Here is a 27,484-nt window from a genome sequence, read left to right on the forward strand (position 1 = left end):
AACCAAATGGCATGTTGTGAGAAGGCCTCATTCTGTGTGAAGGCCACGTGACTGGGGACTGAGGCACTCTTCTTGATATTCCTAGGTGAGCTCCAAACAGAGTGTGGGCATCAACCATCAGTCATGAGACTGAGCTCTGTTGAATACACCAAACCAGCCTCCTAATAATTGGAGTCTCAGTTGACTCCACATAAACCAGTATAATCACACAGCTGGTTCATGTCAAACCAAAGAATCACGAGGGATATTTTTTTAGAAAAAGTTGTTTTGCTTTGTCACTAATTTTTTTAGTGATGACTAATTGATTTTAAATTATCTATTACCAGTTTGTTAAATGCTAACAAATAACAAAACAAACTTTTAAGGGTTGCAGGCAAAAATGTAATGTATAGAGAGAAGAGGTCTAAGTCTATGACACCTTCATGACTCATAAGTATTAGCATGGACTCTGAGATTAGTGTTATGGCCCTCAGATTGGCGTCAAACATGGCAAGTGTTCTCGACTTCCCTCTGGGCTTTTTTGCCTCCCCAAGTCTTTGTGGTACAGTCTCTGGGTCAGTTCCTGTTCAGCACACTAAAGCTGTTCTGAAACTTCAGTTCTTTTCTGAATCCAAGAGTGATGATACAGCCTGGACAACCTGTCTGACATTTTTCAGGCCCTGTTTCTGCCAGCTGGCATGGTTCAGTGGATTTATTCAACTAAATGGTGGTCTAGTCCAAATGAAATAAGTCAGCAGAATCCACAACCCTTTCATTCAATTGACTTTAAAGTCACATGGTTTTCAGACCCATGAATAACTCATGAAATTCTCTCTAGAGGTCTCTTGTAGAATAACCAAACGGTTTTATTATAAATAGTTAGAGGAGACTGGACTATTCTAAAGTGTGTTTTGTAACTGTGAAGGCCACATTGGAATTTCATGATAAATGTAATAGTGAATAGTGTAATTCAGTGATGTAAAGAAGGGAGTAAGGAGCAAAGAAGAAAAATGTTTGTAATTCTAATTTGAATATTTCATGATAATTGGCTCATGTATTCAGCAAGTTCTGTGAAGCTTACACATGAGTAGTATTAATATCTAGTTCTGGTGACAGACATGTAAACAGTTCACTATAGTGTAACTCAAGATGAAATTAAATCTAAAAGGGGGGGCTTAAGGAACATTCTTCATTCATACATAGAAAGGAAAGGTTAATTCTGACTTTAGAAATTAACTGGAGAGGAGAGAATAAGGTTTGAGGAAAGCTTCTTGAAAACAGACACATAGGAGTTTGTATGAGAGATTAGGTGATAAGCAATGAAGAAGGTAACTAAATTCCAGATTCAAGAAGTGCAATGAACAAAAGAATAACAAATATAGGAAATTTAGGAAGTTTTATATGACTAAAGTAACGGGAAGATAAATATGAAACAGAAGATTGGAGCCAGGTTTTATCAGCCCTCACTATGCAGTGTGGACATTTGGGGGTGGGTGGGTGATATGGCACTAGGGAATATTTTTGGAGGGCTAGTTGGATGATATGACCAAACTAGTATTTTAGAATGATAGCTAATGACAGCAAGGAGGATTCTCTGAGGAGTGGATCCCTGTGTAACTTGTATAATATTTAAGAGTCTGCAGCTATAGTTCAATAGACAAAAGATGAAAATATGTAAGAGTAAATGGAAATTAAAAAAAAAAGGATAACCAACAAAGACTAATTGACAAAATGAAGAATTTATCGTGAAAGTGAAGATGGAAAGAAACAACTTGGAAGTTTCTAAACCAGGAGACTGAGGAGATAGTTTGGTAATTTTACTGGTGAAGATGATAGGAATCTTTTGGTACAAAGAGGGAAAGAGGTATAATAAGAATATGCTAATTTACAGGGAGATTACAAGCAAGCATGTGCAATTCATTTGTATAACTCACAAGAAAAAAAAAACTGAAAAAGTGACATCAGTAGAAGATATATCTGTTGTAGAAAGAAACTGAAGCCATGAGAAGAGAGGAAGTGTGTGGAACAGAGTAGAATAAAGCCTCTAGGAATCCTGATGATTCAGGAAAACATGAACAGAAATGTCAGTGAAGCAGAATAAGAAACTCATGAAAGAATAGTATTTTAATTTGTTTTGTTTTGTTTTGTTTTAAGAGAAGTGTTATTGAATCAAGGGAGAAGTTCACGGAGATGGGTGATCCAAGGATCCAAATACCCAGAAACGTTCAAAATGAAGAACAAAACCCATAAAATTAGATCCAATAATGAGAAGAGAGTACTAAGAAAATCTAGAAAGCAAACATAAACCAATATTTCAAGACAGTTGGCAGAGAAAGGAAGAGAACATTATAAAAATGGTATCTGAAGTACACAGATTATCAACATATACAACAGCTTCTCAGAAGAGATCAGTCATAAATGATCCAAATATGCATCTGAGTGTAGAATAATGAATTTTAGATTAGTGATTTACAACATGAAGTATTTCATTTAAGGAATATGTTATTATAAATTCCTAAACGATATTGGCACTGCTAGAACAGAGAACACATGGACTATTTAGAAGCCACATCTGGGTAGTTTTCATTTATTTTCATCTAAAGTTATAGCCAAATTTGTCTTAAACATTTTGTTGTATAATTTTATATGATTTGAATATGCATTGGGCACATCCAAGGGAAATGTATAATTAAAACTTGATTATGATTTCACTTAAAGCTATATATTTAAAAAAAAAAAACCTAAAACTAATTCATTATTTCAATACCACATATGATCGTTAGTGATCTTAAAATTCAACGTTCAAGTTTTTCATTCTACCTGAATAGTGTCAGGATGCAGAGTAAATAGACAATGTTGTTCATTTTAATACTTGATACTGTCCATTTTGTTTCACTTCTATGAAAGGATCACAAAGTTCCAGAGTTTGCTAACAATAGGACAATAACACAGTATTTTATTTTTTTTCTTGAAAGAAAGAACTATAGAATCCCCATGTTTATAAAGAACAGAAAACATATGAAACTAAGCAATACAAGGCAACTTACTCTCAGAAATTGTTTATAAAACTCTTTTTAGATTGCTTTCCATCGAATTAGAAGCACCTCTTCCACAGATTCACTTCTGCTAATGGTATTTTAGCTCAAACACAAGGTGAGTAGCAGTTTCATTTTCTGCAATAAATATTTTGAGGCAAAATCCTCTACTTTTATAGTTAGGGAGTTCTAGATGAATCGTGACCAAATATCCCAGCAAATATTCTAACAGGTCAAATCTGCGAAAGTGATAGCAAGGCTTCCACTACCTGTTTTGTTTAAATATAGTTGGAAAACTTGAGAAAATACCTCAAGGGAATATGGATATTTTTCACTTGTTTGTGATTAAAAACAAATAATAAAAAAAAAAAGGTCTCCTTTAACTGAAGACACTTAATTAAAGCTAAAGGAGAAAGCTAACCACTTAACAGCAGGGGTACTCATGGATACAAATGCTTCATTAATTGGATAAAAGATGAGAAGAAAAACCTTACCAAAAATATTGCTATGTTTTTCTAAACACATTTCATTAAGTGCATTGTTTAATCAGTGGTCAGCATAGTCTAAAGAGAGACCGCCCACAGTCATGGCTCCAAAACACTTTTAGATAACACATCAAAATAAAAGAGCTGGATGAAAAATGAGAATAAGACATTATTTTTATTATAAATATAGAGCAGAAAAACCACTATCTGCTCATATGTAAGGCATATATTTCACTGTAAAGCAAAAACCATTCATTCATTCATTCAATCAATCAATAATGATTTCCTATCTACAATGCTAGGTCATATGCAATGGGCTAAATATCGAGTATTGAACAAGAAGGACAGAACTCAAGAACAGGGAGTTCCAATTTCATGTGATAAGTGCCATAACACAGCGGAATACAAAGTACTCAGAGAAAATTGAGGTGATACAAAGAAATCAGTCTTGGGAGGACAAAGAACATTCTTCGGAGGAGTTATTTCTATGCTTATTCCTAAGAATGAAAAGGAATTAACCAGCCAAAGAAGAGGGAAAAGAATGTCAGAGGTGGTTTTAAAAGATAAGCTGGAACATTTTCAATATTTTTAAAGTTTGAGTAAAAATCGACTCAAATCAGACAGTGCCAAACCTGGAAGTGGTTAGCAGAGCTCCACGGATAGGAACTGGGGGCAAGACTTTTAGGGTGAAGACATGGAGGCCAACCAAGGAAATTATTTGATTGGCTATAGCTTAAGCTCTGGCCTATTTGAGAAAACTTAGCTGGCTGTTTGTGATTGGCTGTCCCTAGTTTTTGCTATCTCATCCTTGAGATGCTTACAGTCTTCCTTGTTTAACTAGTCTAACAGCAGAAAGCACGATACACACAGAGACCAAGAAAACCATGAGACTTGGAACTTCTGCTGTCTTCCACGTGGCTAGACAACAGCAGAGTAAGGGATACCGAATGAAGGGAAGAGCAGAGATAACGTAGAGGCAGGGCCCAGACCGCGGTAGACCGTCATAAACTATGTTCACGAGAATGGATTCCACTTGAGAAAATTGGAATATGTATAATCCATGTCAATAACTGTAAATTTTTAGAAAGTGGGTTATATTTTTAAAATATCACTACACTATATATGAAGCACAAGTAAGTGTTTAAAATCCATTTTTTTACATCTATCCAAAGAAATAATAGACTGGAAATATCAGTAATAATATCCTCCTACAAGATGAATTCACAACATCACAAATTTCATGCAATAGTTGTTTTGAGGATGATGGTACTTATCACCCTGGGCGCAGACTGGCTATTTAACTCTAATAATGCAATTTTTAAAGACTAAAACTCATTAATAACGAGATCAAATACTCCAGAACAAAGTGTTTCCAAGTGAGACTGAAAGCCAAGTTTGTCTGAAGAATACAAATCTTACCACGTATGTGAAGGAACTCTTGAAGAACTGCACATGATGGCAGAGACCACCTTTTATACACAAGTGGCACAAAGATCTGCAACCCCTCACCTCCACCCAAAAAATGGATTTGGCAAAGGCGATAAAGGTGGCATCAGCAATATTATAGACATTGTATAAAGCTTGGCTTTGCCTACTTACACAAGAAATAAACACAAGGTGCAAATTCTCATTCACTTATTTTTAAGAAAAGAGTAGTGAGTGAATGAAGAGGAACTTTCTTTTCCACTCACTCACCAAGCTGTTTTAGGGAAAAGTCTAATCTAAGCAATAATGGGGGATATTTTAGCAATAGCAGCTAGTGCATTAACTTGATGAAGTGAAAGCAGTCAGTGTACTGATAATACTAAAATAAAAGAATGAAATAATAATAAGCTAATGGTAACAGAATGAATTCTTTAAGGCATAAAAGGTTTAGCTTCTGGTGCACTAATCACTAATGGAAGCAATGATAATTCTCCTCTAACAAGATATGCCATAAATATCACCTGATAAGCCTCAAACTACATTTCAACTTTAAGAGCTGGATTTTTTCCAGAGATACTCAGCCACATAATGCTATGTATCTTTTAAGATCAGTTATTGCACATGTGCGGTGGAAGATATTATACGATTTGTAGCAAAAGCAGTTATGCTTTGGAGATAAGAATCCTACTTTCGAAGGGAGCAGATTTGCTTCAGTGTTCTTCAGTTTATTCTTTTTTTAAAAGTTGTAAATATTTTTCTCTTGTGGACCAGACTGATATTGATTTTATATGTTTTATAACTACTACTTATGACATAATCCAAATCCTAAAGATGTATTACAAATGTCTCCACATTCCATTGCTGGTTATTTTGATTAGCCGGAAATTGAGTGTAATCTTTGAATGGTCTTTTTCTGTGGGTATTTCTATTATTGTGTGAGGCCAGGAGGCATTCCCTTTTGGGTTTTGCCACTTACAGCACTCTTTTTTCTAATCTTTTTCTTCACTGCATCACGATCATGCAAAGACAAGGGAAATAAGAGTTTTCTGTTGTGACAACAAGACAAAGTACTCTCAGTTTAAATATACTCCTGGCTAGAAAAATGCAATAAACCATGGTACCTATGGAAATACATTAAGCATTTCTTGAAGTTAGATTGAGGAATTTTACATGGACATAAACAGAGAGCATTTGTGTGAATGATTGGATTTTTTTCCTTTGAGAACAGTAGAGTATATCAAAATTTTTCAGAGCAACTCTCTGCAGTTGGGAAACATACTTAATTTCAGCAAAACTATTAAAGCTGGGAGAAAAAGAGAATCAATAAAAAATGCAAATCAATCTTTATTTGAAGCATGACCTGAGAATATATTTTAATAAGCAAAGTGCTCTGCTCACAAGCTTTTATTAGAAAATGTCTAAGTCCCAAAATATGATTTAAAGGGAAGCAATTAATTGTTGGTATTAATTATCTTAGGCATCAAAAACTATTTTCATGTTCATAATATCAGATATCTTTTATTTTGTTTCTAATACAAATGATTCACCACTTTGTCTATCCTTCTTTATCATCAGTAGTTCTCATGATGTTAAAGATAGAAAGAGGGCAGCCTGGGTGGCTCAGTGGTTTAGCGCTGCCTTCAGCCCAGGGCGAGATCCTGGAGACCCGGGATCGAGTCCCATGTCAGGCTCCCTCGTGGAGCCTGCTTCTCCCTCTGCCTGTGTCTCTGCCTCTGTGTGTGTGTGTGTGTGTCTCATGAATAAATAAATAAAATCCTTAAAAAAAAGGTAGAAGTTAAAGAGTAGCTTCTCTTTTCTTTTTAGTGACTGTAATGATTGATAGGACTACTTACAACAGAAATATCAAGAAATATTATTTCTTAATGTAGGAAGAAAGGAGGATATTAAGAAAGACAGACACATAACTCTATCTGTGCTAATAAAAATACCCCAATTGACAAAAAGCAAAGATGCCATGACTGAGATTTAGAAAAATAAAAAAAGGAATTGGAAAAAAGGGCGTAAGGGCATTAATTATATTAGGGAAATAAAGGGGAAAAAAGGAAGGAAAGAAAAGAATAAAGAATAAAGGGTCTTACTGGTTAGTTATACGTGTGAACTTGGCTAGGCTATGGGACGCAGTCGTTCAATAAAACACTAATCAACATTTTGCTGTGAAAGTTTAATGAAGATCTGGAGATATGGTTAGGATCTACAATCAATTGACTTTGAGTAAAGGACATTGTGCTGGTAATATAGGTGGGCCTCATATAATCAGTTGAAGGTCTTAAGAACAAAAAAAGAAGTTCCTTGGAAAATTTAAGACTTCTCAGTCCCCATAATCACAAGAGTCAATTCCTTAAAATGAATCATCTCTGTCTCTCTGTCTCTTTTTCTGTATCTATCTCCTCACTCTTGATCTCTCTTTCTCTTGTTGTCTCTCTCTACATATCTGGTATAAAGTTGGTTTTGTTTCTCTAGAGAACCTTGACTGATACAGAAGGTAGATCTCTTCTAAATGTTCTCCTTCTGCTGTTGAAGCAACATTTCTTTAATCTCATCCCGTACAGAGAATTCACTCACAAGTATTGCTAAAAAGAGGAATTTCTGCTATCATGTAAGAACCAACTGTTTCTGAATGAAAATGTCCCATTTTTTTACAGTTGCATTCTCAGTAATTTATTTTCTTATTTTCTTTTCCAAAATATCTGAAAAGAATGCTTTTGTAAGAAACTGAGAACATTCCTTAATGTACATTCACACAAAACAAAGTACAAAGATATGCTTTGGGCCTCCAAGTTTTCCATTCAGAGATCAAGAACGAGGGCTTACGTTGTTTATAAATCTGCACTCTCATGAAAAGTCCCATTCAAGTGTATGATAAGCACATAAATAATTATCATTATTTTCCACTAAGAGGACTGATAGAGAAGTACCCACGTAATGTAATCACAGACCTAATAATTAGTATGTAAGTATGCCATGCTATGTGAATATTCCTGTTCGTGAGAATATTTCTGCGATATATTTGATATATTTTTATACGTACATGTGAAAATGTGAGCAGTGATTAGATGATCAAATCTTAAATCTCCAGTTATGTAGAAGTGCTCTGGCTCTTGTACTGCACAGATGCTAAGTTTATCAGAGTAGTTAGAGAAGGTATCACGAAGGTGATAAGACCTGAGACCGTTCTGAGGACAGGCACAACTTGAGCACCACATGGCAGGTAGGGGCACACTCAATGAGTGTGGGATGAGTTTGAGGCAAAGGTTCAAAAATGGCTGAAAGCCTTAGGATGTTGGAAGCCACTACAAAGGAGGGTAACATAAAAGGAGATTTCACATTTTGCCATTTTAAATTCAAGAAAACAAAACAAAACACAACTTTGTGCTCCCAATTCAGGCTCCCTGGGTGATTACATGGCTGCCAATAAAGAAAGGTTTACTAAAAAAAAAACAAAAAACAAAAAAATGAAGTTGGTATAAATTGCAATAAACAGTAACACTTTAAAATAATTGCCTAATCAATATTAATTCCTCTGGTATCTATTTAACAGCATTAATCACAGTGAACTCATTTAGTATTAATGTGAATGTCACAAGTAATTCAATTGGATTTCCACTGCAATTCAACATTAATTACCTTAACTGGGCCATTATTTTAAAGTGTTACCCAGTAAACATGAAAATAAAGGCAATAAAATAATGAATTAAAGAATTATAGTGGGGTGCTATATATTTTATCACTATATAATAAAATATTTGATTCGTTTGAAATATTTTCATTGGAGGGTTTCATTTGTTAGTTGAATCTATACAGTCACATGTGCCCATGAAACTATGAGATGTCAGTTATCATATTTGTAAGAAAAAGGGTAGGGTTTTGTAAAGAAATTTGTTACATATTGAGATTTCTCATTTAAGTTCCAATACCTAGTAACACTCGTTATTTTAACTGTTGACTCCCGATCTCCAAGGGAATATATGTATGTGTATTACCACTGAAATGACTCATGGCAACTGGTTTTATGGTATTTATGCTAGTTTTTCAAGTTTTTTTTTTTTCAATTTTCTCACTATCAGGTAATCAGCTTTCAGATGTCACTTGTATGAAAAACTTAATTTAGCAGTCTTCTTTTCAATTTTAATTTTCTTTCTAATATACTGAAAACTGTAAAGATAAGGAAGGGAGAAAGGAAGGAAAAGAAGAAAAGAAAGAAAGAAAGAAGAAAGTAAAGTAGAAAGAAAGCAAGGAAGGAAAGGGAAAAAAGGCCCCAGGCTTGTTACGAGTATGTGTGAAGTACAGATCAGTAGGCCCTAAGTGGCAAAATGCAGACCTTCAAATATAAAAGCTGTCATACACTGATTATACATAAGATATTTCAGCTTTGAAAGCCTCTAAATATTCTTCTGACTTTTAGGTTGTGCTCTAAGGTGTTAAGATTTCCTCATTCAAGTTAAATTGTTCTGAAATGTATCACAAAATGTAAACATTATATCTAACAATTTGTTTAAATTCATTTATTTGAGAAAGAGAGAGATCACATGACCCCAGGGGGAGGGGCTGAGGGAGAGGGAAAAGCAGACTTCTTGCCCAGCAGGGACCCCAATGTGAGACTCAGTCCCAGACCCTGACATCATGACCTGAGCAGAAGACAGATGTTTAGTTGACTGAGCCACACAGGCACCCCAATATCTAATATTTTATTTTCCATTTGTATTTTGTATATAAGTGCTCGAGGAAAGCGGTGCTTTTTGTTCGACTTTACACATTTCATAGCACTGAGTGGAGAGTTTTGCAAAACAAAAGTCTGCTAAAAAAATTTAAAAATATATTTTTTTATCTCATCATAGATTTTAGAAACAACTGTCTAATAAATCACTCATTCATACATATTTAGATACCATTCACTGGGTAATGAAATATACAGCGTGGACTCTTTCAGTGGTTCTTAGAAACAAAGCATCTTTGAAAGTTCTTCAAATGAAATCTTACAGGAAGCCCCAATATGCAGATACTTGATCGAAATGGGGGATATGGGACCTGGAGCCCCAACTTTCCCTTCATGATGAGGGCAGCCTATAGGGAACTGCTGAGGAACCACAGGACTCAGTGAACAAACCTGAAACCAAGCAGATGACCGGGATATTGGATTCAAATCTGAATAAAAACTGAGCTCTCTAACATGTTGACTATAGGTTGTTGATCATGAAACTTAACTTTTCTGAGCCTCAATCTGTCTACCTACAAAATGAGACTAAATATATCTTCTAATGAGTGTTTTTGGGAAGAGAATCATAGATATAACTACTGCTATTATTTGGTTTAGTGTTATTTCGATCAATCAAAAGTCCATTTATATGTTTTTTACAACAGAATATGAGTAGCTATAAAAAAGTAGGGAAACTTGCCATTTCCTATGACACAGATGGACCCGGAAGGCATTTTGTTAAGTGACATAAGTCAGAGAAAGACAAATATGCAGAGAAAGACAAATACTGTATGGTCTCACTTATATATGGAGTAGACAAAAAAGAAAAAAAAAAGGGGGCCACCTAAGTGGCTAAGTCAGTTAAGTATCTTAGGCTTGATTTCAGCTCAGGTCATGATTTCAGGGTCTTGATATCGAATCCCACCTTGGGTTTCACATTCAGCGGGGAGTCTGCTTGAGATTCCCCCTCCCTGCCCCATGTGTGCCTTCTAAACAGATAGATGATAGATAGATAGATAGATAGATAGATAGATAGATAGATAGATAAAATATTAAAAAATAAAAAAAGCTCATGGACACAGAGAACAGATAGATTAGTAGTGGCCAGGGGTAGGGTTTGAGGGGTAAAGGAAATGGAGGAAGGTGGTAAAAGGTACAAACTTCCAGTTAGGACATGAATAAATCATGAAATATGATGCATAGTGTAGTGATGGAAGTGAATACTGTTTGGCATACCTTCATGTTGCTAAGAGAGTAGATCTTAAAAGTTCTCACCACAAGAAAACACATTGTAACTATGTCTGGTAATTTATCACGGTGATCATTTTATAATATGCACAAATACTAAATCATTATGTTGTACACCTGAAGTTAATATAATGTTATATCTCAATTATATCTCAATAAAGATATACTCACTGAATGTCTTCTTTATTTCAAGCAAAATAGGGGTTGAGGATAAAGCAGCAAATAAAAGGGACCAAGGCCTCCCCTGCATAGAGGTTATATTGGGGGCAGAGATTGATACTTATTATATACATTATGCATTATTTCAGGTGCTTATGTGTAACATAAATAAAGGAGGAGTAGGGGTGCCTGGGTGGCTCAGTTGGTTGGACTTTGGACTCTTGATTTCAACTCAGGTCATGATCTCAGGGTTATGAGATTGAGCCCCACGGCAAACTCTGCAATGAGCGCTTAGTCTCCATGGGATTATCTCTGTCTCTCTCCCTCTGCCCACCCCCCTCCCAATTCACATGTTCGCTCTCTCTCTAAAATAAATAGAGAAAATCTTTAAAAAATATAAAGGCATAGTAAGGAAAGATCCGGAGCGTTGTTTTTGTTTACCTGGTGTTTAGGTAGGGTGCTCAGGAAAGCATTTGGGACAGCGTGAGGGAGAAACCCATGTGGGTATGAGAAGGGAGAAAATTCTTGGTAGAAAGAATAGTCATTATAAAGGTCCTAAGGAGGAGTATCCTTGATCTACTGGGGAAACATGGAAGAGGCCAGTGCCAGTGTGGCTGGAGAGGGAGTTGATTCTGAGATTGGAAGACATCTGATGATTCGAACAATGATGTCAGATGACTGATAAGCTGAAGGAACGACTGCTGTATGGGATCGCCTGAGAGGAGAGGCAGTGTGAGTGAGGGAAAGAGCTCTAGGAGGCTCTGGTCAGAAGGGATGACGGCTGGTGCCTTGGACTGGGGGGTTAGTGATGGAGTTGCAAAATGTACACTTGGAACTGGGAGGCATATAAGGATTGTTCTTTTATTACACAATGGATTATATATATTTTTATATATTTTTTATTTTTATATATATTTTATATTTTTATATATTATATTTTTATATTTTATTTATATATTTTTATTTATATATATATAATTTTTATATATATATATAATTTTTATATATATATATAATGATATTGGCTACCCACACACTTGAACTAGAACAAGATTCTAGTTAGATTCCTGTTTGTCCTGATGCAGAGTTTAAGCTGCAGGAACATGCTACTTCTTTCCATTTCCCTCTCTGACTTTGTCTTCCCACCCGCATCCTTCCGCATGCATGTGTAACTCCTTCTTCAGCATCGGAAGCATAATTTAACCTGTTGAAGCCTTCCTCGTTTGGTCTGTAAAATGCTCAGCTTTGCTCTCTAGCTTGAGAGCAAATCTAATAAGAGACCTGGGGAGGCTTTGAAGATTGTTGAAATGTCCACAGTTGTCAGATGCCATCAATATATTAAAATCTATGACATACTGTGTTTTATGGTTACACAACTGTATCCTGTGATTCTAGTGGTCCTTTACTACCTTACGAACATCTCTGTAGAGATGGGACTTTTCAGTGTGCTGTTTCTTTTTTCAGTAGCTAGGTGTCTGAGAGAGAGAATGCGAGTCGGGTTCTCATGCACTTCTTCTACCTCAGGAGAATGTGCTGTGGGGCAGGTTGCAGACGCTGAGGGAGCCCTCTCCAAATCCAGAATAACTACGACACTGCAATATGACATAACACACCACAGATGGGAGACTGTTATTGTCTCTCATGCATATAAGTATGGTGGAAAATATGTTTCTTCATTGTATTTTATAGCTTGCCAGTAGCAGCTAGACTTTTTTTTTTTTTTTGGCTGGGGGTGGTGGTACTATATGACTAACTTCTCTAATTATTGCTTTTGTATTTCCTATAGCTTCATCCAATTTATATCATCTTATCTGTTTAATGGTTATGCTCTTTGACCCCTGGATTCCATCACTTTTTCCAGAATGCTGTGTTTTGCATGTTCATATGACTCTTATGATATAGACAGAAGACCATGCTGTTTGAATTGTTTTTCTACAGGTAGTAATAAATATTTTTGAGTCTTCTTAACAATGAGAAATTTATGAAACACTAGCTGAGGTTGATCAATGTCAGTACAAACCTTTTTTTTTTTTTTTTTTGGTTTTACTTGTTATCATTTTTGCTTTTTTTTAAATTACAAACCTGCCTAATGAGGAGGGATTGATCAACAGGTGAGAGTATGTTTATTTTTGATAATTGTAAAAACCTTTCCTGGAGCAATTCAGTAGTGATGACATTTCTATTTCTAGAATAATACCTTTTGATAATTTTTTTCATACTTTGCATCTGGTTTTGCTTTCCTCATACCAAGGAGACTATTTCAAACTGTCCATGGGAAATGTCTGCAACACTTATTTATATTGGTCTATATTATAACAGCATAATTGAGATATAATTCGCATACCATGCATTCGAGGTGTGCAATTCAATAGCTTTTAGTATATTCAGTTGTACAACCTTCACCATACTCAATTTAAAATGTTTTAATCACCCCAAAAGAAACTCCCATACCTTTTAGCAGGCACGCTGTCCTCAGTTTCAGGCAAACACCAATTTACTCTCTGTTTCTATGGATTTGGATACTCTGGACATTTCTTACACATAGAATCATACAACGTCCAGTCTTTGATGATGGCTTTCTTCACCTACCATAATGTTTTTTTAAGATTTATTGATGTTGGGGCACCTGGGTGGCTCAGCTGGTTAAGCATCTGCCTTTGGCTTGAGTCATGATCTCAGGGTTCTGGGATGGAGCTCTGCATCAGGCTCCCTGCCCGGGAGGGGGTCTGTATCTCCCTCTCCCTCTGTGCTCTCTCTCCTTCTCTCTCAAATAAACAAATAAAAACTTAAAGGAAAAATTTCATTCATGTTGAAACATGTGTCAATACTTTATTCCTTTTTATTTCCAAATAATACTCAATTGGGAGGAGACAGCACATTGTATAAGTCCATTCATTAGTTGATAGACATTTCAGTTTCTGCTACTTTTTTGGCTACTGTGAATACTGGTGCTAGAACATTCATGCCCAAGTTTTTGTGTAAACACATGTTTTCATTCCCGTGTATATGCCTTGGAACACAATTGCTGGGTTATATGTTTAATCTTATGAGGAATTTGTAGATTGTTTTCTAAAGTAGCTGCACCATTTTACATTCCCACCGATAGTATATGAGTACTAGAATTTCTTCATGTCTTTGATAACACTTGTTATTATTTGTCTTTTTTATATTCATTATCCTAATGATTATAAAGTGGCATCTGATTGTGGTTGGAATTTGCATTTTCCTTAAGGCGAATGACAGGCAACTTTATGTATTTTCATTGCACATTTGCACACTTTTTTTGAGAAATGTCTATTAGGATGCCTTCCCTTTTTAAAAAAATGTGTTTTTTAACTCAATGATAAAAAAATCTGTTTTTTATCATTGAGTTGCAATTCTTCTTTATATATTCTAGGTTTCTTATCAGATATTATATTTAAAATATTTCTCTCCCATGCTGTAGATTGCTTTTTCACTTTCTTGATGGTGTCCTTTGAAAGACACACCATTTTAATTTTGGTGAAGTTCAATTTACCTGTATTTTTCTTGTGTTATTTGTCCTTTTGGTGTCATATCTAAAAATTCATTGCTGAATTCAAGGTCATAAAGAATTATACCTATGTTTTGTTTTAAGAGTTTTATACTTTTAGCTCTTACATATAGGTCTTTGACCTATTTTGAGTTTTTTTAATATAATGTGAGGTAAGTATACAACTTAATTCTTTTTCATATACATATACAGTTGTCCCAGTACCATTTATTGAAAATACTATTTTATCCCAATAAATTTTTATCTTAGGTAAAGAAAACCAATTTTCAAGGACTTAAGCACCAATTATCATTCCTCTTTTATTCGACAAGCATTGGCTAATCACCTATTTTATCTATTTTATCTTGGACTTTATGCTATGAATCACTAAGATCACTCTTCTCAGGTAATTACAATCCAATCAGTTACTATATGAATTATTAGGCCTAAATAATATGACACTGTCTACACCACATATTATAAATTTCTGCTGTCTTCTTATTCCTTTCCTGTATATGTGCATGTTCACGTGCACACATGAGTGCATGTTGGAATTAAAGACATTGATGTATATAGGTATCATTTAATTATATAGCAATAGCCTCAATTCCAACACCTAATGGTGGATCCTCCACATTTATATATTTTTTCTTCTTTTCCTAATAACTTAAGAGATTGATTTCACTAAAATGTGAATAATAAGCTATTTGCTATTTATTTTTTGTTTGGTTATTCTATCTTTTCTCTGTCTATTCTAGTTTCTTAAATGACTTCTTTCTTATTTATTATTTTTACAAAGAAATATATGCAGACATATTTTTCTTTATGCCCTTTTAAGAAAAAAAAAAAGCTTTAGTAGTTTTGCAAAAACTACTCAAACTGTCAAGTGCAGTAATTTTTGTGAAATTAGGAATACTAGAACTAACCTCTGCAATATTTTATTGTATCTGGCTCTATATCAGTGAGCTGATTAGTACAGGTGTGATACTTGAAATTATAAGCAGAAGGTTGAATTTGTAACAGGTATATTGTTTCATTGTTTTTCATATCATCTTCAAGGTACTCCGGGTATTTGCGGCTCTATAGGATAGTTGCAATGACAAAAACAAGGATGGATTAGGACAGTCCCAGAACACTTGCATGAACTATCCTTTGCACTAATAACCATATATTTAAATTCCCATCTTCAGCTCACAGAGATTGGCTTGGTCAATGCCTACAGTTGTTATGGAAGCATCTTTGTGATTTCCTGGAAACTATAAAAGTCTTTGCCTAGATCAGCAGCTGTTGGTCATATGGCATATCTACCTCTAACAGCAGCTTTCATGAATGCAGAAGCAATCCCCACTGGAGATCTAAAATGTTAAATCAATTTCTGTTTTAAAATCTAAACCAAAGTAACTGATGTTTGATGTTGCTGTTAAGAATTTTTAATTTTTGCAAAGCTCCTGGGAATTCTTTGAGAAAGCCACTCAGAATATGAGTGCATTTTATTGTCTATATCACATTAAGTCAAACTCTCTACACTCATTTACCTTAAAGAGAAAGATATCCCCTTAATGATGTATCCATTCCTCATTCCTGAGCAAACATATGCTTTGAGATAAAATTTGTCCATATCACAGAATAGTTTCTGGTCAACCCGAAGGGAGATAAAAACTGTATGAGCATTTCCAATGACACTATTATCCTACCTGGGAAATCCATTCTGTTTAGCCCTTGAGAAGTAAGGAATGGACTCTCATCAAAATCCAAAAGAAATACACTCCTCTGAATTCATTCTTTTGTAGCCTTTTATGGAACTTTGGAATAACCACACACATTGAATAAGAGTTTTGAGCACAGCTGCAGCTCACTTGCATACCCCCCACTATTGAAACCATGGACAGTAGGAACATTCTGCTAGCCACATGTAAAGAGTGATTCTGGTATTTAAAGAAAATAAGTATGCTGGAAAAATTCCCTAAGAATAGTTTTCTTGAACTGACTTTAATATGGTGTTAAGAGTACTTCTTCCATCTACTGCAGCTGCAATTGAAAATTAGGTTCCCCTTCCATTTTACCATGCCTGAGAAAAGACCAAAATATGGATTTTTGGATGCACAGCAAGCCTTGTGCCTGGTGATTCTGATAGTGAGCTCTGAGGTCAGTAAAAATTTTAGCTACAATGAATAATGGTGTATGAACATTCATGTCCAACTTTTTATTGTCCAGCAACACTATTTATAGTATATGAAACCTTAGAAAATTATTTTAATAATTTCTCCACACCCACAAAAGAGGTACTATAATAATACATAGTTCTTAGTGTTTTCTTGAATATTAAATGAAGCAATGGAGGCATAATATACAGCATCATGTCTGGCTGTTACTGGTAGCAAAAACAACAACAACTCATCACAAATTTTTCATATTTTTAAAATGAAACAGAGAAGAATCAAAAACAGGTACTTTGCACATTGAAGAACAAGAAAAACCACTAACTTTTTTCTCCCATCCTGCAGGAGTTTATGCAAAAATCTATAAGATCTCTATGTAACTATGTAAAAAGAAAATGTCTGTCATACTACAATACTTTTGAAAAGTTCGAAAGAAAAAGGGCAAAGAGCGTGTCCAACACAAATGAAATGTTTTCATTTCTAGTTAGTTAATTAGTTATACACTAAACTTGTAGCCTTCAAAAGACTTCAAATGCAAAAGGCAAGATTGCACGCTTTCAGAGATTCGGAAAATGGATGATTGGCTTCCTTTAACCAGATTTAAATTGTACCTAGCTTCTGCAAGGCAGGCACATGTATCGATTTAATAATTAAATGCCATATGTTCATTCCCTGTTCTACCCATGCGTTTTTCCTCAGGCTGTGAATATGAATGTTGAAGAATTTGAGAGTCTAGACTTCAGTGGGTAGTCAAAGTTGGTAAAAGAAATGTATTGTATGTCATGCCAAAACAAATCTGAAAGCATTTGCACTTCTTGTAATTGAAAATATAGCAAGATATGCAACCCTCCTTGGGCTCCTCAAATGTCACAGAGGTTTCTAAAGGACAAATACGTGTTTGCTTGTTTCCTCCATTGTCTTAGCAATTGTTGAGAGCTTTCTTATTCAGTAAGAAACTTCAAAAACTGGAGATTCGCATCTTATGGTCCCACTCTCCTTTTAGAGATGAGGACATTAAAACTGAGGATTTAAAGAAATCACTTTCATTACATATACATTTGATTCAAATACCATCTTTTAGAAAAAAAAAGCACGATGTTAATAAAATAAAAGATGAAAATCCATTCAATATATCTACACACTTCTTTCTAAACATAATATGTATTTCTAAACTTTAATTTGGTAAAAATTGTAAATATACATACATATTTATAAGTCCCAAGGGAATATGTAGCAGATTATATCATGTTACTTATTATACATTATACATTATGTCCTTATTTATGTATTTTTCCTATACATATGGGCATGTACGGCTAAAACCTACTCCAACTCAAACTTTTTAGTAATGAGAAGGTCTTATATAGGTAAATTTTACTTAAATATTTTCAGAACTTCATATTTGTATAACATTCTATAGGTATAATTGAATTCATACCTGAAAAATAAAACAAGTATAATTGAACCCACAGTTAAAAAACAAACAAAACTAATAACACACATACACACCCTGTTGTATTATCTAGCCATTATGACTCAAACCAAGATAAAGAGGCTAGGGAAAGCATAAACATCATCATATTCTCTCCCTTCATCTTCATTCCTACCATTCATCCCTATATCCCTCTTCTCTAATAGCTAACAATCACAACATTAACCAGTTACTTAACAAGAGCATTCAACCCCATATCATGGGTGAAGGTACATACGTAAGGGAGAGAAGAGCTTGTGCCTCAGCAAACTGGTCAAAATGACCCATTATATGGATAAATAAAATGTGTAAAATAATCTATACACACACACTGTAACCACAAATGCATGGCGTGAATCATATTCTGGTATCTACATAAGAAGAATGATTTAAGTCATCGTGTCCACTTTGCCTTTTCCAAAATATCGCCATTGCAATGAAGTCACTGAGCACAATTCTGATGAATTAGAAGTCAAATCTGCTTGATGAAGGAGCAAGCACAGCCAGAGAATAAAAATACTGGGTCGCTAACAGTACAGCCAAAAAGGAAAAGGTAATCTTGAGTAGGAGTGGGAACCCATTTTAATGGGAATGGGTTTGGAAATCAGATCAGAAGTCCAGGGTTCAAATCTCAGTTTTCACACTTATAATGGCAACTTCAGAGAAACTGTTCAATGCTTAGCCATGGAAGGTGAAGAGCTGAATACAATAGGCCTCTCTGATAGATAGAGACAATTGTAAAGGAATGATGATGTCTTTCAAGAGAGAAAGGAATAGTAATGTAGAAACATGGAAAAGAAAACCACAAACTGTCCATGGGAGTTAGCTATGACTTCACTAAGTGGACAACTTAAAAGGTAAGCAGTGGTTTAACTGATGGAAAAACGAAAGGGCATTCGGGACTGAGAGAATTACATGTAAAACCATAGGGCAAAATAAAAAAAAAAAAAAAGCATAGGTCAGTGAATGAGCATGATGAGAAAGGGAGTGCAAGGAGGTCAGTGGGGATGGAGACTACTGGTAATGGAGAAGTGGAGGATATGCAGTCAGAGACCTGGGGAAAGCTGGATTTTCGAAGATTGCTTGATATGCATTAACCTTTGGTCTCTATCTTCTGGGTACACCAAGTCTCACGACCTCTACTATGTCTTTCAGTAGAAAGATCATGTGGTCCAACATATAAATTTAGGAAGATAACCTTTGCTACGATGTAGAAAAACACTCATATAAAATTAGGTAGGAGGCCACTTGTAATGGCCTATGCAAGATATTTAAGGCAGGTGAGAGATTTGTCTAAGAGTGGCACTGGGTAATTGGACAGCAGATGCCAAATTCTAGAAATATTTATGGGCTAGAATCCACAAGCTCTGATAACCATTTAGAAGTTTGAAATGAAGGATGAGGGGAATGGAAATCTAGGATAAAAAAAAAATGTGGTTTTGTTTGCTCGTTTGGTTGATGCTTTGGGTTTTTTGTTTGTTTTTGTTTTGTTTTTGTTTTGTTTTCTTGGCATGAAATGTATATGAATGGTGGTAGCTTTTAAGGAAAATATCATAAACATGCAGAAGTTATCAAATTGGTATTCAGTGTATTGATTTATTTTTTGACATAGTGAATCTAGTCACCAGAGAGGTCTCACATAGTTAGCTGAGTATATAATTTTTGAACTTAAAAGAATGGTCAGGGTTGAGATATAGAGTTTTAGAAGCCAGTAGGTTATTGATATAAACTTTATAAATGGTATAAACTGCTTGGGGCAGGGATCCCTGGGTGGCGCAGCGGTTTGGCGCCTGCCTTTGGCCCAGGGCGCGATCCTGGAGACCCGGGATCAAATCCCACATCGGGCTCCCGGTGCATGGAGCCTGCTTCTCCCTCTGCCTATGTCTCTGCCTCTCTCTCTCTCTCTCTGTGTGACTATCATAAATAAATAAAAAATTTAAAAAAAATGTACATTTACTAATTTCAAAATAAAATTGTTTAAAAAAAAAAAACTGTTTGGGGCAGAAGGCTAGGATGTCCCAGGAAGAATGTATATATAAAGAATGTACACAACAAACAAACAAAGTAAATTTAAAGGATAAGATAGGTAGAAGAAGAGGAAAACCAGTCAGGATTAATTAGTAGGAATAATCAGAGAAGTATTAGATTTCAGGAGCTCTGGAGGCAAAAGGCCAAAAAGGAGAGATGTTTCTAGTAGTTTTCCCAGGAGTACAGGGATGTCAACAGAGCAAGTATAGCAGAGATCAAGTCAGTTGAAAGCTCAAGAAAGATCATACAGGAGAAAAATACCCAGAAAACAGTTCTGAGACCAGCAAAAAGTACACTATACTGGAAATGTATCATTTTTATTTGAATGAATGGTTATATGTTTTATATGTTATTAGGAGTCATATGAAACATGTTCTCAGAAATTATGAAAGTGTGTAAGGACTAGAATACTAAGCACCATGTCAAGTTTTTATTAGCATCCTTGGTACCTTCATATTTGGCAGAATTTTCACATTGATGAGGTAATAATATAATCTAGAGCAATTTTATGCACCATTTTCCTGATTCCTTGAAAAAATATTATCATTAATAATTATAAACTTACTAATGCTATCGGTAATATTAGGATTAGAATATTAAGCAGTCCCATAATGTCCTTGAAGGACTCAAACTGTAGCATTTGATTTTTCATGAGTGTTTGCTGTTATAGAAGACATGAGATTTAAAAATTATAAAAAAAAGGTATCAAAAAAGTATCTACATAAAATAAGCTAGAAACGTGCTCACGCATGAGAAAAGCAAGTCAGATTATAAATTGCACAGTGTAAGAACAACTCCATATTTCTGTGCATTTAGTATTAAATGGTTGAACATACGATCTCTCTATCCATATGTATATTCACTGCGACATATTTAGTGGAAACATATTCAAAATAATTCTTTGCATCTTAAGCCTAAAATCCAGTTTGCTTAGATTTTATCGCATGTGGAAGTTACTGTCTTGTACATACAAATTGGATCAGAGTATAGAAAACACCCCTATAAAGAGTAAATGCTGAAGCTATCTGGATCATGCACTTTTATTCCATGGTTTCGTTGCCCCCTAATTTTGGAGAACGATGTGATAATTCAGGAGAGTGGCTTTGTCCTAATGATTATCTACGTAGCACCTCAATGTACTGTGTCGCCTCTGGAAACACACCATCAGGGTACATTGGAAACATACCTCTGCTAGTTTGTCGGTGGTTTTCTGGGAAGCTTTGAGGTTTTAACTTTGATCTCTCCCCTCACACACTGAGATTTTCTCCTGACTCCACTAGCCCAGACGGAATTTCTACCCTTGATCTCTGAGGTAATCTTAAACATACTCTTGACACCAGCATCACTCAGTGGTAAAAGTTTCCCTCTTAACTGTGGTATGTTTACTCTTCAGTGTCGGTGTTGTCCTTTTGCTCATCTAGACTCGAACGTGGCTTCTTTAAACTTTCCAACCCGGGAAGAGTGTCTCAGTCATTTAGTTCACATGTTTCCTGCCTTGACTAAAGTGTTTTGAGGTTCCATTTTTGTTTCCTCAACTCTTTAAACTCCTTTTTACTGAGGAAACTAGACTTTCTCTTTGATCTGTCAAAGAGTTTGTAACAATGTTTGACCACAGGGTGAACTCTACTTAAAGTGGCTTCATATTTTTGCCGAGCTTTCATTCAACCTCTTTTCATACTGCTTCTCTCCCAACCCACCCTACACCTCAGATATTGAAGTTTTGTTTTGTTTTACTATTTAACTCCTTCCTATCAAACCTGATCTCGGAAATTAATTTGCCATCCATCATTTCTTATGCCATCATAGGATGTGTTGACTCAACTGAGGATATTTGGAATTGAGCTCTATGTTTCACAGGTGGAGGAAAGGGAGATGTGAAACACAATAAATGAAAAAATAAACAAACAAACGACTGCTGGCACTTTGGGCAGAGAATGTTTCTCCAAATCCTGTCAGCCTACAAAATAATTTTCATTTTGTCATCTAATAAAAAGAAGCAGGTCAGGTACAAGGGAAGAAGATATTCATATAATCTACTTTGGCATCAGTCTTTCATGATAAAGTATGAACATATAACCAATACTTTCATGCACTCTAACCATGACAGAGAACTTTCATAGATACTATCTATTAGTTCCTCACATCAAAAAGAGGCTGAGTTAGCTGTTAGCATTTTTATCCTAATTTAATAAATGAACTCACATTCGGGAAAGTTAAAGTTTCCAATGGCCCCCAATTAGCGGCAGTTGCATCTGGAACTCTATCCCGGGTCTTTCTTCTCACATCTTGTTTACTTTCCCCAACATCACAGCTGCCACGGTTATGATTTCATCATTTCTCAAATCCTACCCTCTTCCCAGTTACTTCTTTTTAACCGATGCTTTGCTTTCACCATATGGATCTCAGACAGCATTAAATGTGTTTAATACCAATTGCAGATGGAATTCAGACTTAAATATTTTAAATGAATCTCTAAAATAAGTTGAACTACTTTACTTGGTACTTATCTTCACTGACATATAGGCCTGGACCTGAGAGGTAGTGCCAGGCCATAACCACACAAATGCCAAAGTTAACGTCCTTATATTATTATTCCTCAAGCACTGCGATGTGACTATTAATACTAGCTGTCTTGTCACATTTGCCTGCCTTCTGTAGCTCATTTTTTGAAGCCATCCCTTTCATTAACCACAGGATTTTCACTTAGATCATCTGAATATTCCTAGAGTTGATGGGGTTCCTCTGGCACCAACATCCATTTATAGAATCGCTTGTTACTATAGCTTCAAACAGGAAGGTACCGATTTCTGAATTGAATTAAATTCATTTTAAAAGAACTGTAAAAGTTATCATGACCTCCAAGGGATGAAATACAGAATTTCTACTGCTAATTTTTAAGCTAGTTACATTCAATCATTCATTCATTCTGAAAACATTCATTGTATTACCTTCTTCCAGTTTTCAAAGTCATCCCTGAGAAATATATTCTTGGATATTTCATTTGTTTCTATTAAGGGTCTATTATGAAAACAAACAAGAAATATTACAGTGTGAAATTTTAAGCATGCTGTTTTTTAAAGGGATAAAGAGGAACTAATGTGAAAGTATAATCTCCTGGTGAAATCACACTTCTGAGATTGGCTTAATTTTGCACATTACTCATCTAGTTTTTGTATTTCTCTGTGTCTGAAGTTACATAGACCGGATAAAAGCTGCTGAGCTAAATCCAGTGCTGGAGTCTGAATATACTCCTTGCTCTATAGACTCACCTGGATGTCTCTCACCTTCTCTGTTGCCCTGAGTGCTGAGCCGAGGCCTACTTTTCACTGACAAAGAATACTTTTAACAGACGAGTAACAATTCATGTTTGGCTCTTACTGGCAATCTGTCTGATATATACATCACTACTCAGACCAAGAATTTTGGGGATCTACTATCATTCTCTCAAGTGCAATCTATTCTCCTAGCCCACCCTCCCACTCTTGACCAGTCCTTCAACAGTTCCTGTGTACACACTGGCCACTCTACACAACCAATTTGATGCAATCAACTGGATTTAATGATTATATATACTCAGAGGTTCAGTATCAAGCTTCTTTTTTTGTCCTGAAAGGAAAGGCATATATTTATGAGTACCTACATATCCTCACATGAAAGCAAAGCTCTTCCTATATTATGCATTTTAACAGAAGAGGACTTAAATAAGTGATGAAATTTTTGTAACTTGAAACAACGCCATTTACTGTTTTATCCTTATTTAGATTTTTAAAAAATCAGCCTCACACAATACTATGGAGGTTAAAAAAAAAAAAAACAGAACTTTTTACATATAGAGAAGGAGGCACTCATAGAGTGAGGAAATATTGCACGCTCACAGTTGCCAGTTAATTATAGAGACAATTTTGTTAAGGAGTTTGGGAATTACTTGAGGTTTAGTAGAGAAGGGTTTATAGAGGAGATGGAATTTAAGGTGGCTTGAAGACAACTGTAAAATAATAAAAAAATCTGAACTTAGGTTTTAAATCTAGTCTCTGTCATCTCATAGCTCTGTGCTTTCAGAAATCAATTTTATATATTCAATCTTCAGTTTCTTAATTTTTTAAAAGATTTTTTTTTGAGAGGCAGAGAGAGAGAGAGAGAGCAAGCACACAAGCAGGGGGGAAAGGCAGAGGAGAAAGGGAAAAGCAGACTCCCCACTTAGCATGAAGAGATATGGGGCTGGATTCTAGGACCCTGAGAAATCACCAACCATCCTGCCTTATAGATTGAAATCTCCCAATAATGCTGCATGAGGATGGGTGGACTTTCATAAAAGAGAAAGGGAAGTATAAGCAAGGAAAGTAAGATGAGCCAAATAATAGAGGTGAAAAATGACAAAATAAATCCAATCTATTAAGTGTACCAGTTTGATTGACATAAGGGGATCAATATAAAGAAGAAAGGGGCCAGATTGTGACACTACCCCCAGATGTCTGGACTTGACCTTTGAGAAGTGGGGAGTGACAAAAAGTATTCTAATGTGAATATCTATCCCTAAAACAGCATTTTGAAAACCCAATCATCAGCACAAACAATGTTTTCTAAATAATTAGGATTTATAGCACCAAATATTTTATGACATATTTATTTAGACGCAATGTCCAATTGTACTTCTCACAATGATCTAACGATGCAATGTAACAGAATTATTGAAATTACTATCAAATTATTGTTCAGCTAAGAGAATTTAAGGACACTAGGGTAGAATTTTATCTGACTATTTAAGGATGTATTCTAGCCTCCCATAGAAATCTGTTGCTCTATTTTAAGAAATTTATTTGGTTAAAATTTACACTCTGAAGACAAATTTATCGCAAATAGGTGATGCTCCCCCAAAACGTTTGAAAATCAAGCAAGATACTGTTATCGAAAGCATCAGAAAGCTGTTGTCCAGACTGTGTGTTTTACTTGCCTAAGATGTCCAGGAGGTAAGTCAGGTAACTTTGCAATTTCAATCAGAAGGGTGGTATTGCCAAGTGTCCAAGAAGAAGCTTGAAAGCAGCTGTCACAAACACTGCCTTGGGAGGTTCCCAGTCAACAATACACATCTCCTGCAGCAAGTGTTTATTCTTAACAGTGACTAATGCTTCGATGAAGGAGTGTGTTGGTGGGGGCTGTGGGTGTGCGTGTGCTAGAGCGCCCGGCGGCCTCAGATGGGGAAGATGGTGACCCCGCAGAGCGCTATGCCAATGACATTGCTGGTATCTTGAAGTGATGCATCATATATTATAATAAAATATCAACCATGACTGCTGATGTCTGACCTGCTTCTTGAAAGAGTTCGAGTCTTTGACGCAGTCACATTCTTAGTTACTTTGCAAAAACTCTGATGAAGAAAGTGAGAAAGATGTGTTAATATTTAATAAGCCTACTGATCGATTGCTGTGCCTTCTAAAATGTTCATCTCTTTGACTGGTGGGAAATGAACTTCATTAGGATTTCTCTGCTACCTTATAGCTCCTTGTTAACATTTCCCCTTTTGGGGCCCTGAGAAAAAATGGATAGCTTCTCTCCATGAATCTCTGCCAACCACACTCTCCCGCACTATTTTCCATATTCATTTGCTCCGAAAAGTGGATGTAAATCTCATTTTGCAAGGAAAATATTATCAGTTCTTTGTGATCTAAAGTAAAATTCGTGAAATGGTATTTTTATGATTCATAGAAGTAACTAGTAGATTGATTTAATATATGGAAGCTGGTACTATATTTAGTTTCAAGCTATGAATATCAAAAATATTAAGCACACTTTTTCATATTTTAGCTTCACTTTACATGTTTTATTTGAAAAAGCAAAAGAAAATTGTAGAACTTTGAAAAAAGGGAACTACTAGGGAAAGATTTGTCTATATAAAATAATTATTATGAAATGCCTTTTATTTAAAACACCTCATAAAAGGAACTAGAGTACAACACATATAATGCTAGCTGTAATGCAGAAATTAAAATGCTGATTAGTAAGATAATTATCAGTATGACACCTCCTACATAAATGATTCACATTGAAGCTGAACTCAATGGTGGCACAAAAATTGTTACATGTATTGATAACCAAATATGTGCCCAGAACTTGTGAGATGTCGGCCTGCAGTGTCTCATTAAATCCTCAAACCAAAAAGTGAGATCTATCCTGTGGCCTCCTATTAGTCCTATTTTACTAATGAGAAGGCTCAGGGAGAGATTATGTGAGAAACTTCCCCATGGCCACCCTGTTTAAAAAAAATATTTCCAAAGGAAGCTTAAAACCAAAGCATTGTGCATCTAGAGCCCAAGCTCCTAAAGAGTATGTATTCACAGCGGCAGGGCTGGAAAGGTCAGGTGGGTCCCTCCTCTGAAAATCCACTTCTTTTCGGAGAAAGCAGAAGAAAACACTCCAAGAGAAAAGCTGCACCGCCAAGGAAAAGGGTGTTTTAGAATCGGCTAACTATGAAAAGCCAGACCTCCTTTTGATTATTTTAATTTCAATGAGAACTGTGATTCAGAAAACAAGAGACAGAGAATGCGCAGAACTCTTTCTTGGGTTTTTATTCCCTTCCTAAACCAACATCATTAATAGTCAGTTATTAAAGACACCATTTCTACTCTAGTCCTTTGCTGAGGCTAGAATTATCTTGGTTCCTAAGCAATGAAGAACCCAAGCTGATGCCAATGAGTTTCTAGCACAACCCACAGCCAGCTGGCTACATAATCTGCAGGGCCCAGTACAAAATAAAAACGCAAGTTTACTTGTTCATAAATTATTAAGAATTTCAAAATGTTTACAGGAGAGCATTAAAACCAAACTCAGGGTGGTGTGCCTGCATAGACAGTACATCTCCGAGGCCTCTTCTCTGCCCACAGCCAAAGGCTGAGGGCTTATTCTGTGACCTTTTACAGGGGCGAAGATTCTTGACCATTTATATTAATCACCTTTGACTAGAAATTGTAGATGCCAGTGATATGCAGACTTAGTTCTCTTCCCTCGCTTGAGACAGACTTAATTTTAACATTGAGTTATAATTTTCTCACTTCTTTCGGGACGCTGAAGGAAGATTACTCTGTTTCTTCTGAGAGAAAACCAATCAACCGACCAACCTGTGATTTCTAGGCAATCTTCAAAACGAGAAGCTTTGAACAAGAAAATGTGTTGACATTATAGTTCATCCATTTTGAATGTAATCTATCTCCGAGGCGATGATATACATATCTTTGTTACCTACCGAAGAGCAAATAAAACACAGTCATGGTTTGTC

The 27,484-nt window shown here is 35.6% G+C and overlaps 1 long non-coding RNA gene across 1 annotated transcript; it reads left to right on the forward strand.

Annotated features, from left to right (window-relative positions):
• LOC112643840 (uncharacterized) lies at positions 1–27,484 on the forward strand. The gene is made up of 4 exons (XR_003125936.2): positions 1–85; positions 3,058–3,132; positions 25,075–25,181; positions 27,280–27,484. It is a non-coding gene; the product is annotated as an uncharacterized LOC112643840 (long non-coding RNA).

Source organism: Canis lupus, chromosome 6 (assembly GCF_003254725.2).
Source record: "Canis lupus dingo isolate Sandy chromosome 6, ASM325472v2, whole genome shotgun sequence".
NCBI classification, from domain to species: Eukaryota; Metazoa; Chordata; class Mammalia; order Carnivora; family Canidae; genus Canis; species Canis lupus.